Genomic DNA, 13,308 nt, shown 5'->3' on the forward strand with positions numbered 1-13,308 from the left:
ATTTAGCGAATGCAAAGTCTATATAGCCAAGCAGTTGCCTCCTGGTCTGCTGTATGGAGTGTGACTAGTTCTCCTTCCAGTCTTTGGAGAGGACTAACTTAAATTACCGGTACGTATGTGCTCCATAGTTTGCTCCTCTCCACAAGCACACAGTGGACCTGGGCTCCTAAATCTGTTGAGGATAGACCACTGTCATGGAGAGCAATGCTCTACCATGATGCTAAAATCAATAGCAAGCATGTAAACATAGAAGGAAAAAAACGACAAATGTACACAACCAGGTATTATCACAATTCCCTGCTCTCTAAAAAAGGCCTCACTCACACCTAAGACACACTTGTGTCCTGTGTCTTGTGTGTCATGGCCGCCTCAATGCATTTCCAATGGGAGTCACATGGTTTCAGGACACAACCTTGTTGCATGACTGTCTTCTGCCCTCCCCCCATGCAACAAGGTTGTGTCTTCAAACCAAGTGACTCCCATTGGAAATGCATTGAGACACACAGAAGACACAGGACACAAGTGTGTCTTGCGTGTGAGTGAGGCCTAAACCTTTTGGATAAACGCAACGCCTGTGTCAACAGAACACCAATGGATTACAAAACTGTTGGAGGCTCGAGGAGAGTGGCACAACCTCATGTCATTTCTGTTGGTATTAGGAACGGACTGATGACATTGACATCTGAGTCATGCTGTAATTACTGTTTGTATATGTGTGCCCGTTTAGCTAAAAGTGTGTGTGTGTGTGTGTGTGTGTGTGTGTGTGTGTGTGTGTGTGTGTGTGTGTGTGTGTGTGTGTGTGTGTGTGTGTGTGCGCGCGTGCGTGTGTGTGTGTGCACGAGAGAGAGAGAGAGAGAGAGAGAGAGAGAGTGTGTCATGTTGAGTCTCTGCAGAGGTGGAAAGGCCAGTGCCATTAACCTAGTGATGATTTTCCATTGCAATTAAACGTCCTCGGAAATACTGATACTAGGAAAGTGTGCTGTCTTGAAGCTGTGGCCACATGGATGAGCTACTTTATTTCTATTGTTACTATAGTAACCATGCTGAATCAACTGGTGACTACTGAGGCCACGAGGCCTACACCTGCTGTGGTGGATAGTTGGTACAGTTCATGTCCTTGGTCATGAGTAAACCTTACATGTGATAATACATACTGTATAATTTACAATTTAAGCATTTAGCAGACGCTCTTAAACCAGAAAGCCATTAAAACCAGGAAAGCAACCGTGTCCTTTTAGATGTTAGCTGTAATATATAGCACAGTGGATCCCAGACTCCTTCTGTCTGGAAGACCAAACATCTAATGCTCATGCAAGAAGGAACCCCTGCTTGGCCAGAAGAGATATGGGGCTGACAGGAAGTACTATTTGTTAACCGGTGGGTGTATGTTCTAATCTACCTGATACCAGGGACTACATTTCTCACTGGTACAGTCCCTACTGTTACCACTGTTACCATTGTTACCATTCTACAACACAGAATGGTAATAATATAATTTAATTGATTAAAATCATTTCCAGACTGCAGCTTTAAAGCTTAGAATTGGACAAGATGCAACAAGCTTTGATATTTAAATGTAATTCATGTATTTGTATTTGCATTGTTCTCTCAAATACTCACCAGATTCTATCCATAAATCCTATCAAAGCACACAGTTCCGATCTCATTCAGCACAGATCAGATTATAATTATCCAATGGTTGCTGTAAGTTGGGTAAACATCTGTCTTTTAATGTGCTGATGATTACCGAGTCCGACCGTCTGAATTATGAAAAATCAAAAACCAAACACGTCAGACACTGGGCTCGTGGTTGCCACTGACACCATGACTCTCTCTCTCTCCAGCTGCTGGCATCCCAGCCAGAAAGGGCATTGTTCATGTTGTCATTTGTCAGTGTACCCAACATATGAATATATTATTTAGTAATACATTACTGTAATATTAGTACTTTCCCCAGTAACGAGTGGTGTAACTTATTACAATTGGCAAACACAGAAATTACATATTACTTGTCCAAGTAATGCTGCATTACAATGAATGTGAGAATGTGATTGTTTTTGACTGAGGTAAGAGCTCTATTTTCTGCATGGTTTGTCTATGAGCCATCCGTCTGTCCAGCTGTGTAGAGGAGCGCAGTGTGAAGCGACACAGTAGGAGGTCTGGCAAAAGTAGCTTAAATAGCAGATGTACAGGCTCAGAACACGTCGCATTGAAATGTTTTGTGAGCTGGTAGTTCTGCTATTTTCATCATGTTTGAAAAGTTTTGAAAAGTGTTTAACATTTTCAACTACTGTATATGCCAGCCCAGGTTGAAAGTGGTTATGTCTGCCTGTGCATTTTAGAAATACAGTATTTAACCAATGAGAATAATTAACAAGAGTTTGACCGAGAGGGATGCAGGTTTAATCCCTGCACAGTACTGTCTCCTACCCTACTTGATACATTATTTGCTTCTAATATTGGAGGTTTTTTAGATGAAGAAGGTTCATGATTGCCTCAACAAATTATGAATGTTACCATTAACTCAAGACAAGTTATTGTTTTGTACGTTGTTTGTATTTGTACTTTTTGCCAATGTCTGTACCTACCAGTGAGGAACCCCCACCGGGAGTACGTTGAGCCTTTGTCCTACTACTACTCCCGCCCAACACACCCTGCTGACAGGTGCCGCCCCAGCCTGTATGATTACATGCTGTGACAATTATCACCCTCCCCACCTGGCATCCCTCCACCCGGACCCTTCTGGCCAGGAACTTTACCACTGCTAGTTTTGAATTTTAACAATGTGTCCCTGTGTCTGTCCGTCTGTCCAAGCACGAATACTGAAACACCTCACTAATAGAGGGTATGCGTGTGACATTATCATCAAACCAGGAAGTTATGCAGGAACCCATACTGAGTGGCAAAAAATTACTTTCTGGCATTGACAACTCATACATCCAAACAGAAAAGTCCAATATGATTGCATTAAACGATGTCAAATTACATTAAACTCACTTTGCCACTGAATTTGCCATTCACTTTATGCATGCGCATACCCTCTATACCACTGGATGGCACAGGTTTTTTCTCAGAGCTCACAACGTGTTGCTGTGCAAATACAGTACAGTACAGTACAGTACAGTACTACAAAGTACAGTACAGTACAGTACGAACAGCACCACTCACTTCAGACGGGTCTGATTTCTATGTTTCAATTAGACATTCTGTGTAGTTATTAGGCTACATGGGGGCTTATGATACAAGAAAATTAATGAAAAATGCACCCTAAATAGTTTACAAAATTTCTTAATCTGGTGTGGGACAGTCCCTTCAAATATTTTCATGGAAATGAACTGCCGGCACTCACTCCATTATCAAATAACAAATCTTGCCAATGTATTGCTTGATTACATCACAAGCTACAGCCTTTGGTATGTTCTTAGCAGAGATGCCCTCCTAAGAATGACACGTGAGCTTTGACAAAACACATTTTCTTGTGCGGATCGAAGCTTTAAGCCTGTTTACATCATTTTAATATAGTCCAACTAGCCGATCTACAACTACACGTTGTGAGCTTGTAGATCAACTATTTGAACAATTTTAAAAGGTTTTTAGGGGTGGCGCAAGATATAGCCCTTATTCTTTTATACATTTGGAAATTACTGCAATCAAGCACTCATTCACAATATGGTAAACGTATCATCTGGATAGGATTTAATTCATAATGTTCACACAACAATTCCAATCCTCTCAGGGGGAAAGCAATAAAGAGTTAGGACTTTTTAAGTGTGGTTGCTTCAAGACATGTCACTGGGGTAAAATGAAACCCAGACCACAGTGAAAACAAAAGGCTTGTCTCAAATAGCGCATGTCTTATCCCCAGAATGGTGTATTGGCTACAGCCAAACAGCCCTGATGTAGTGTGCAGAGTGGAACCATGTGACCCCAGCTGACTAAACTGGAAGGACACACCTTTCCTTTGCAGCCTAAAAATAAAGGCTGCTAGTACAAGCAGATACAAGCCAAAGCACAGCAAACCCACAAACTAAAACATTGTTTTAGTCTTAACCACTTTCAAGTGGCGTTCCTGTTTTTCCCATGTTAATATAGGCGAATAAATTCACGTAAAATGTGTATTAAGGCTTTCAAAAGTCTCAAAACTTTCAGAAATACTAAAAATACTAAAAATACTGAATAATCTCAAAACCGCTGTGTGAAGTGAGGGGCGCTCTTATCATCATACATCATCACATTCCGTGCTCAGCCAATCGAATCATCACAAATGTGGTACACATTCCGTGCTCAGCCAATCAAATCATCACTATGTGGTACTGTACACACAAACAATGTAACACACAAAACTGGCCAATCAAATCATCACAAATGTGGTACACAAAACACTCAACACTGGACATAGGAGGGGCTGGCACCCCTCAAAAACAAATATTTTCAGATATTAATTTTTGAGGGGCACTGGCCCCTCTTATGTCCAGCTTTGAGGGTTTATGTAAACACAAACATTGTTTTGCTACCGTTTCCTATGACTAATTTTGACTTTTGTTTGTGCACTCAAACACAAACATTGATGATATGACGATATATCGGCCGATAATATTGGGAGGCCGATAATATCCGACATCCCCAGTTTCCATGGAATCAGTGGCATGTCCAGGGGATGACCTGGAGTGCCACGGGCCACCCCTGGAATCTGACTGGCCACCCCATTACATTACACACTCTTTGGATTCGGAAATACACTCTGAGAGCGCACAGTGACTACCGAGTTGAAAATTGAAAAGCCTGATGCGTCTAAACATTTGAGACTACAATGGCGGTAGGATGAGACAATGGTTGTTCAAAATGACAAATGGAAAATTATGTTCTCTATGACGGCAGCACCCAAATATTACATTTGTATGATGCCACTCTATTGTGTTGCCATGGTAGGTTTATTCATGATTTAAATTAAATGTTAGACACAGGAATGTAAGACACTGTTAGTAATTAAAGTAGATATATATGGGAGGAGACGGAAATGGTAATTAATGATATTCCAATGCAAGTACATACGCACACACGTGTATGCATCTGTGTGTGCGTTGTGTGCACATGCTCATATTTTAATTCCACCCTTGCATAAGTCAGTGCCCCACTTGGGGCATGCAATAAGGTCTCTTTACATACACAATCTTTTTCTCCCTCCCTTTCAACCCAGTCAAAAAGGTCTAGAATCTGGACACGCTATTGCATGGAATATGACTGCAGACTGTTAATATAGTTGCTATTATTGTCATTGTTGTCTCCACCAGGCCGAAGGCATGGGGAGAGAGTATGTTTTGCACTCCGTCCGTCCGTTTGTGTGTGTCCGTCTGTGGACAGCTAATCTCTGGCACCGTTGGCTTGATCGCAGTCATACTCTGCACACACATTGCCACAGCTGAACCTCTGCCCCAAGGTTTTCACATTGGCCTCTTATAGCGCCACCAGGAGGCCACTTTGTGCAAAAAAAAAATTGGACAGTACACCTACAGATTTTGTCCAAACATTACACAAATTGGTACACAGTCTCTCTAGAGCCATTCAACAAAACCGGTCTTTCAGATTTTTCAGACTCCATCCTGATTGGCTAATATTGGCTTCCAAAGTTCGCAGGAGAGCTCAGTTTCAAACAAAATGCCGCAAATCATGAACACATCGTGTGATTTCCGTGAAATTGTGCACACACATTCCCACTAGGCCGAGGAAGAAATACCACTGGAACATTTCCAATTCAGCCTCATGGTGGCACTATAACTGGCCGATTAGTGTTTTCACCTCTAATTGCAGATCTGTGTAAAACTTTGTATGCACACTCCCTAGAGGCCAAGGAAAAACCTTTGCCTGGAATTTTTCACATCTGCTCTTTATAGCGCCACCAGGAGGTCGACATATGTAAAACACATTTTCTAATATTACTCCTTCAGATTTTATCCAAATGTCATGCAAATCGGTACACAATCTACACATGCTATCAATAGTCATGTGATCAAGACGGGTTTGTTTGATTTCTCATAATCCATCCTGATTGGCTACGATTGGCTTCTAAAGTTTTCAGGAGTAGCCCGCTTTGTACAAATCGCCACAACTCCTCAACGCAGCATCCGATTGTGGTGAAACTGTGCATGCATATTCCCACTAGGAAGAAATGCCACTTGACAGTTTTTAAATCAGCGTCATGGTGGCGCTACAACAGGCCACGTCGCGTCACACACACACACTCACACTCACACTCACACACACACACACACACACACACACACACACACACACACACACACACACACACACACACGTTTATATTACTCCTAAACATTTTGCCAAACATCACACACTCTCCTATCCTCCTGGTGCAGACCTGTGCCCAGAAGGGCACTTTTTCTGAAATTGTTAGTATTGTTGATGTTGCTATTATTATTATTGTTGTTGTTGTTGTTCGTCTTTGTGTCTCTCTCCCAAACTCTCTCCCCCCGTCCTTTCCACCCCAACCCCCCAACAGAGTCGAGGCAGATGGCCGCCCACCCTCAAGCCTGGCTCTGCTCAAGGTTTCTTCTCATTTTTTTACTGGCTACTGTCGCCAAATGCTTGCTAAGGGAGGAAATGTTGGGTCTCTATTATGTAAAGCGTCTTGAGATAACTTGTCTGATAGTGGCACTATCTATAATAGATGAAGTGTCCTCAAGCCAACCAATGAAAGTGGTTCAGTGAGTCAATAGTATGGGTAAAATAAATCACACTTGCATAAATAAAGCATAACAAAGTCATTAAACCACAAGAACTACTCACAGCCAAGTGTTATCTAGGCCAGATTAATAATATAGGTCAAAGTTTAAATTTGTCTAATGTTGTCTGGACTAGAAGTAGGTTTGTGTAAGGCATTTCTGACTTTGTTTACCCCAATTCAATGTGAATGCTCTGACACTTTATCCAGGCATGTCATGTGCTACAAATGTGTACCAGAAAAGCTAAAAAAAAACAAGAAGGAAAAAAAAGGATATTGATTCAATATAAGGCGCCTAACAAAAGACGAGAAAGCGAAATCTAAACCTTGAGGACTTGAGATATGGTAGCCTTTGGAGGACAGAGAGCTATTTATATAGTTTGGAGGTCAGCCGATGGCTGGGAACACAGGGAAGCCCTCATAACTGGCTGTCAGAGGATAGCTTGCAGCATAGATGTGGACCTCATGGGAAGCAAGGGTTGAGGCACAGAAAATGGCAGCTAATCCTGCCACCCTAATTAAAACCCACGTACCCCGTTTATCCGGCCGCCTTTGTCCGCCTTCTCCTACCAAAACACACCGTTTGCCCACATCTCACCATGCACAACACCACCGGCATGCCTGTCCGGACATAACGCACTACTTTGCATCCATGCAACTGTCATAATTACTGCACAGTTTGCAGTGATGCAAATTACATCACATTTTAGGCCACACCCCATTCCACTATGCTCGCGCGCGCATGCACGCACACACGCGCACACACACACACACACACACACACACACACACACACACACAGAGGGCGCAGCAGTATAGTATTGTACAGTACAGCACAGTACAGTACAGCACAGTATGTTAAAGTACGGAAAAGTATGGTACAGTACAGTATTGTACAGTACAGCACAGTATAGTATGGTACAGTACAGTCTGCTACAGTACAGTACAGCACAGTATGGTAAAGTACGGAAAAGTATGGTACAGTACGGAAAAGTACAGTACGGTACGGTACAGTACAGTCTGCGACAGGACATTACGGTACGGTACAGTATGCTACAGTACATTACAGTACAGTAGTCTACTACAGTACAGTACAGTGCAGTACAGACAAAAATGTCCCTGTGTCGTGTAGTAATGAAAGTGTTAGGCACATGCTTACATTGAAAAATGTATACTCTTACTACGTTGATCATGAAATAACCCCTGATTGGCTTGATAACTAATTGCCATTACTGCCAGGGCAGGCAGTGAGCCTTGAGAGAGCTTTAGACAGCCAGAGGCACTATGAAAACACAGACTTCTTCAGCCAGTCAGACAACGACCTCCCTCCCTGACCTAACATGACTCACAGCACTGACTGAGCATGACGGCAGTGATGCAGAGCCAACAAAGTAGTGTGGAGGTGTACAACTGTGCAGACGTTGCAATCTATTCACAACGACTACACCTAAGCCCCCCACCCCTACACATAGTGATTCATTGACCACAAGAGGAAGGTAACCAATGTGCCATTCAGCTAAAACTGACATAACTAAGGTGTTTATGTTTGTTAGATTGATTGATTGATTGATTGAAATTTTTATTTCACAGTATGTAGAATGGGTACATCAAACGGAAGTACAAGTCAAATACAAAAACTGCTATTTGTGGACGAAACGATGAAAAGCAAAAGACTTGTTTACATCAGGGTCTACTATTTTTGTTTTGCTCTTTGAAAGCGGTTATGAAGGAGTCAAGGGATTCACATATCTAATGGCTGTTGGTAGGGCGTTCCACATTTTAGTGGTATAGGAGCAAATTTAATCCCTTGTTTGAGCTGAATCTGGGTTGCACGTGGTTTGTTGAACTCCCTCTGGTTTTGTGAGTGTGGTCATTTAGGACATATTTAGACAGGTACATGGGTATCTTGGTGGTGTAGCGAATCTTGTAGACCAGACCCATTGCAAGATGCTGTACTCTGTCGTCAACCTTAAGCCATTCCAGCCTATCAAAATGGGCAGGGGTGAGGTGGGTTCTGGGAGTGAGGCCAAGTAGTAGTTTTGGGAAGCCTGGAGCCTTGTTTTAAGGGCCTTTGAGGTACTGTGGTACCAACAGGTGCATGCATACCGGTAGTTGAAGAAACCTTGTACGAGGGCTCCTGTTAGGGTCCTCAGGGTGTTTCTGTTGACTAGTGAGGAGATCCTGTACAGGAATCTTGTTCTTTGGTTGACTTTTTGTTTGTGTGTGTGTGTGTGTGTGTGTGTGTGTGGCCCCAACTTCTACTATCCTGATAACATAAATCTTAGATTTATAACCTAAACTTCAGACACTGCAATAGCATTAAATTATGTGTTGTGAATGTGGGCCAAGTTGGCTGTTACTGAACAATTTAACCAAAATGCAGCATACTGTAAAGCTCCATTGTATGATAGCATAAACCAAGTAGTTTTTGATTGGTCGCATTTACTATGAACTCGTACATTTTTGTCCGTCAGTCAGTCAGTGTATTACTCAAAATCCCCATACATGGGAAAACCCCCATATATGGTGCCCAGGTCTCATGAGTCATGACATCACGTGACATCATCAGGGATGGAGATCTCTGATGTCATACTAATTGCGACGTGCTGTCACAATTAAGCCCATATATGGAGATCCCTGTGATGTCATCAATATTGGCCAGCAACTCTACATCTGACCTCAAACCCTTTAGATCTCCCCATATATGGATATATGTCAGAACCTGTTCTGATATTCCATATGTTGATCCTTCACATCCATCCTTCAGCTCTTTGATGTCTCCCTTTTGACTGATACCTGTCCCAATAAACTCTAGACGGGCCTGCCCCAAAGTTATTAATGCAGCCGCACCCGGCAGCTGGCAAAAACATGTTCTCAACAGGCCTGAAGATTAAGGCCCGGCCTTACCTGGGCCCTCATCAAACCCTGTACACTCAAGACACTGCCCCCGCTGCCACCTTTAGATCTCCATATACGGAGCTGACCTGTTCTGACATTCCATATGTTGATCTGACCTCATCAAACCCTGTACACTCAAGACACACTCCATATATGGCCAGTACATAATTCCTTCCATATGTTGATCTGACCCCCCATGCCAAATCGCCAGCGCTCGCCCAGCAGTCTGCTGTCACCCAGGCAGATGCGTGCACAAAGGGCGACATCGCTTCTCGCACTCAAGCGTCTTAGTGGTTATATAAGCTTGGAGCAGCTGATGTCACATTGAGGACAGTTAGCAGAGACAGTCACGTCAGCCTGTGTTGCTCTGCAGCTATTCAACTTTTAGGTTGACATTGACAGTATCTAGCTATAATCTAACAGCAGATAGAGGGATAAGAGCAAGTCTGGTGCAGAGCAATTTTGCAGCTACCAGACCTAGTTTTCTCGAGCCCATTGTCAAACTGCCACAAGGCCTTGAAAACATATTGTCAACATAATACCCACTGGCTGTACGCACAGTAGTTTAATAATTCAAAAATCAAGCCTGAGGGAGGGACAGCTTGTCACTCAAGCATCAACCCCAGAAAAAAGCACTACAGTACAGCTACAGTGACTGGTATTAAGACATTAACAAATTTTACATATTTAGTTGGGATTACAGATATTTGAATGTAAAATTAACATTAAAAGTAGCACAATCCTTTCCCGCATACTGTAGCTTATTGTAGCCTATATACCCCTGTATGCCCTGTATACAGTAGAACCAACATTACGTCAAAACCCTCCACTAAACATTAACTACCAGTCTACCACACAGTAGTGCAAACAGGAGCACTTGTTTATTTCTGTAAGTTGCTATGATGTTAATATTCTTTGACCAGCACATTACCGTCCCAAGTCGACCGTAAAAATAATAAATGAACCGATATATGGAAAGAGTAGTGTATATAGTAATCTAATAATGCTAAAATGCCAAAGAGCTGGACAACATATATATGTTTTATGCATCCCATCATTAGCTCTATTGAAACTGGGCTACTTAGTACAATGTTACTAAGTAACCCAGTGAGTCATTTCTCATCAATAGCATTTGCTACAGCAATGTCATCACTAGAAGCTAAAACTACTTTTCAGTACAAGTTGTTAGAGATACCGTTGGGTTTATGTGTCTTACGAATGTTACGATCACTTCTGAAGCCGTCATTGGACAGCTAACATATAATATCACTCTGACAAGTGAAATTTTCAGTTGACTGTAACTCTGGTTTACATCATCACACTGCACTTTTCAGATTGATGGACACAAGCTAAGGCTAGATGGCATGTTCCAGTCACATGCTCCACATTGTAAAAGGCAGTATGTAGGCGGGGTGAGGTTACAGGTGGAATTTCCCTTGTCTCTCCTTTCTTTCTGACGTCACATCCAATGCAGTACAAGGTCTAGTACTGCTGCCTAGTGATAGAAGATATCCGAGGACATGAAACTCAGGGCCAGGGATGGTGAAATGGCTGCATGAAATTACGGGAACTTTACACAATGGCAGTTCCTCCCACAGTCTTTCAAAAGAGACAGACAATCATGGAGGGTCGGTTTCTCAAAATGGGAAGTACAGCAGTTTAGTCTATTCCTTCATTTAAGCAAGTAATGCATTTCAGCCAGTCATAGGATTGTTTATCAACACATACAGTATGAACATTGCCATCTTGTGGTTATATGTAAGGTGCCAAATTAAATGTACACATATACATATAGTGGAACCGGTGTCCAGAGGTGGTGGCCTCATATGAGCAGTTCTTGTTAGTCCACTGAAATAATGCAACACATAATGCACAGCAACACCTATAGTTTCACAGCTGGCAAATGGATGATGACATTTAGACATTTCACATTATGGGTTTGGTAATTTGCCAAACCAAAAGGCCACAATTTTAAAAACGTTCTCCACTTTATATCCATGATGAATCAACTTCTGAAACCGCATGAACTCCACGTTGCACACCAGAGATGATAGCTTGTTTCTATAAACTACCTGACATGAACAGTGCAGTCCCTCACCTGTCTCTTGCAAGGCCAACGTGAGCGCTATTGGTCCATTGTGAGGCACTAGTGGTGCTTCTGAACCAGCGTAAGAGCTCAGTCCTTCTTCTCTTTAAGCAGCCAAATCAACATCCAGAAGCCCATTAAGGCAGACAGGCAGAGCCTAGACGACGTAAGAAGAGCCTCGGTCTGAGGTCTGGACATTGATAGGAGCCCTCGACAATAAATGGATCACAACGCAGTACAGCTCTCCATTGTCTCTGGCCGTCACACTCCTCAGCTGCTCGGGCTGCTGACGGTGACATCACTGTCACACGATGACGACCAGGAATTTCATTAGCCTCTACCACAGAGGCTTCTGTTCCCAGCATGCCCAAGAACACAACCAATTGACTGCAACCATATGCTGAACCATTTTCAGCCCACTCCATAAAAAGTTGCTTTTGTGGCTCAAGCATGAGCATAGGCTTGGTTTGAATATTGGTGTGGACTGTGGAGTCAATGGGGGCTGATCTCTTTTCTTTTTACATAGTCCTACATAGACATACTACCCAATGTTACTACTAAAGATAATATGTGCATCAAAGCAATATTTAAAATAAAATAAATTCATGTGCATTCCATATATTCCATAGGGCTGGACCACATGGACATATGACACCATCAACTTGCAAAGGGAGCAGTTCCTATTGAGTAAAGGATTCTCTATTTATGAAAGAAATAAAATATTGAAGGTGTTTTTATTTTTTAATTTTAGTTATAGAGGGCAAGGATAATGTTTTAAGGCATATTTGTCTTATTGGCCAGGGATCCTTTTAAAATCTCCCAAAATAATTTAATAGCAGCTATTACATAATTTTGGGAGCTTTTAAGACAGTGTGCGGATCTCTTCTTTCTCTTTCAACGATCTTCATCTTCATATGTCCTGATGAAGGTCGAATAAGATTGGAACATTGACAAGCAATACAACTTTAGAGGCGCTTTTTCAGTATCACCAGTGTACTTTTCTATTCTTAATTTTAATTGTCTATATCTCTCCCTGATTGATACAATCTCCATATACATATAGTACATGCACAGTACATGTATATAGTACATAAAGAAACTATGATAGAGCAAACATTGACTTTCTAGAGATGTTTTAACAGATTAGAAAATAGTTCCATAAAAGGTAGGTTGCTGAATGCTTAGCTATTAGAAATATATACTATGACATCATTACTACCACAATGTACATCAAAGAACAAGAAGTGCACTTGTCAATTCCAATGATTAGACTCACCCGTGGAGCTGTTGCATCATTTCCTGTCTCTGTCCTGCTGGTGGTACCCGAAGGCATTGCTTCTCCGTGCACCTTTTATTAATATGATACATCAAAAACATATATAAGCTCAGCTCCCTTCGTTTGGTGATTATTGCTACAATGACATAGCCCCATTATCTCAAATAATAATATAGAGTGGCCCTCAGTTATAACCTCACCTGTAACTTTGTTGCACCACCTGCCTCTCCTGTCCTTCAGGGATTCAACTCCATTCACCTTTTAAAATAATACATTGATGGATTGATACAATGTATGTATAGAGGCTAA

At 42.0% G+C, this 13,308-nt stretch overlaps 1 protein-coding gene across 4 annotated transcripts in view; it reads right to left on the minus strand.

Moving 5' to 3' along the window:
- Positions 1–13,308, minus strand: part of elf1 (E74-like ETS transcription factor 1) — a 56,766-nt gene that overhangs the window by 39,698 nt on the left and 3,760 nt on the right. For 3 of the 4 annotated variants that reach the window (XM_080773887.1, XM_080773886.1, XM_080773888.1), the window contains 2 exons: positions 13,200–13,257; positions 13,000–13,071 (listed from right to left, as the gene is read on the minus strand). The exons of the other annotated variant lie outside the window; for it this stretch is intronic. The gene's annotated coding sequence lies outside the window, so the exon portion shown is untranslated. The remainder of the gene's footprint in view (positions 1–12,999; positions 13,072–13,199; positions 13,258–13,308) is intronic. 4 annotated transcript variants of the gene reach the window in all.

This window comes from Protomyctophum bolini, assembly GCF_963924005.1.
Source record: "Protomyctophum bolini genome assembly, chromosome: 10".
Taxonomy (NCBI): domain Eukaryota; kingdom Metazoa; phylum Chordata; class Actinopteri; order Myctophiformes; family Myctophidae; genus Protomyctophum; species Protomyctophum bolini.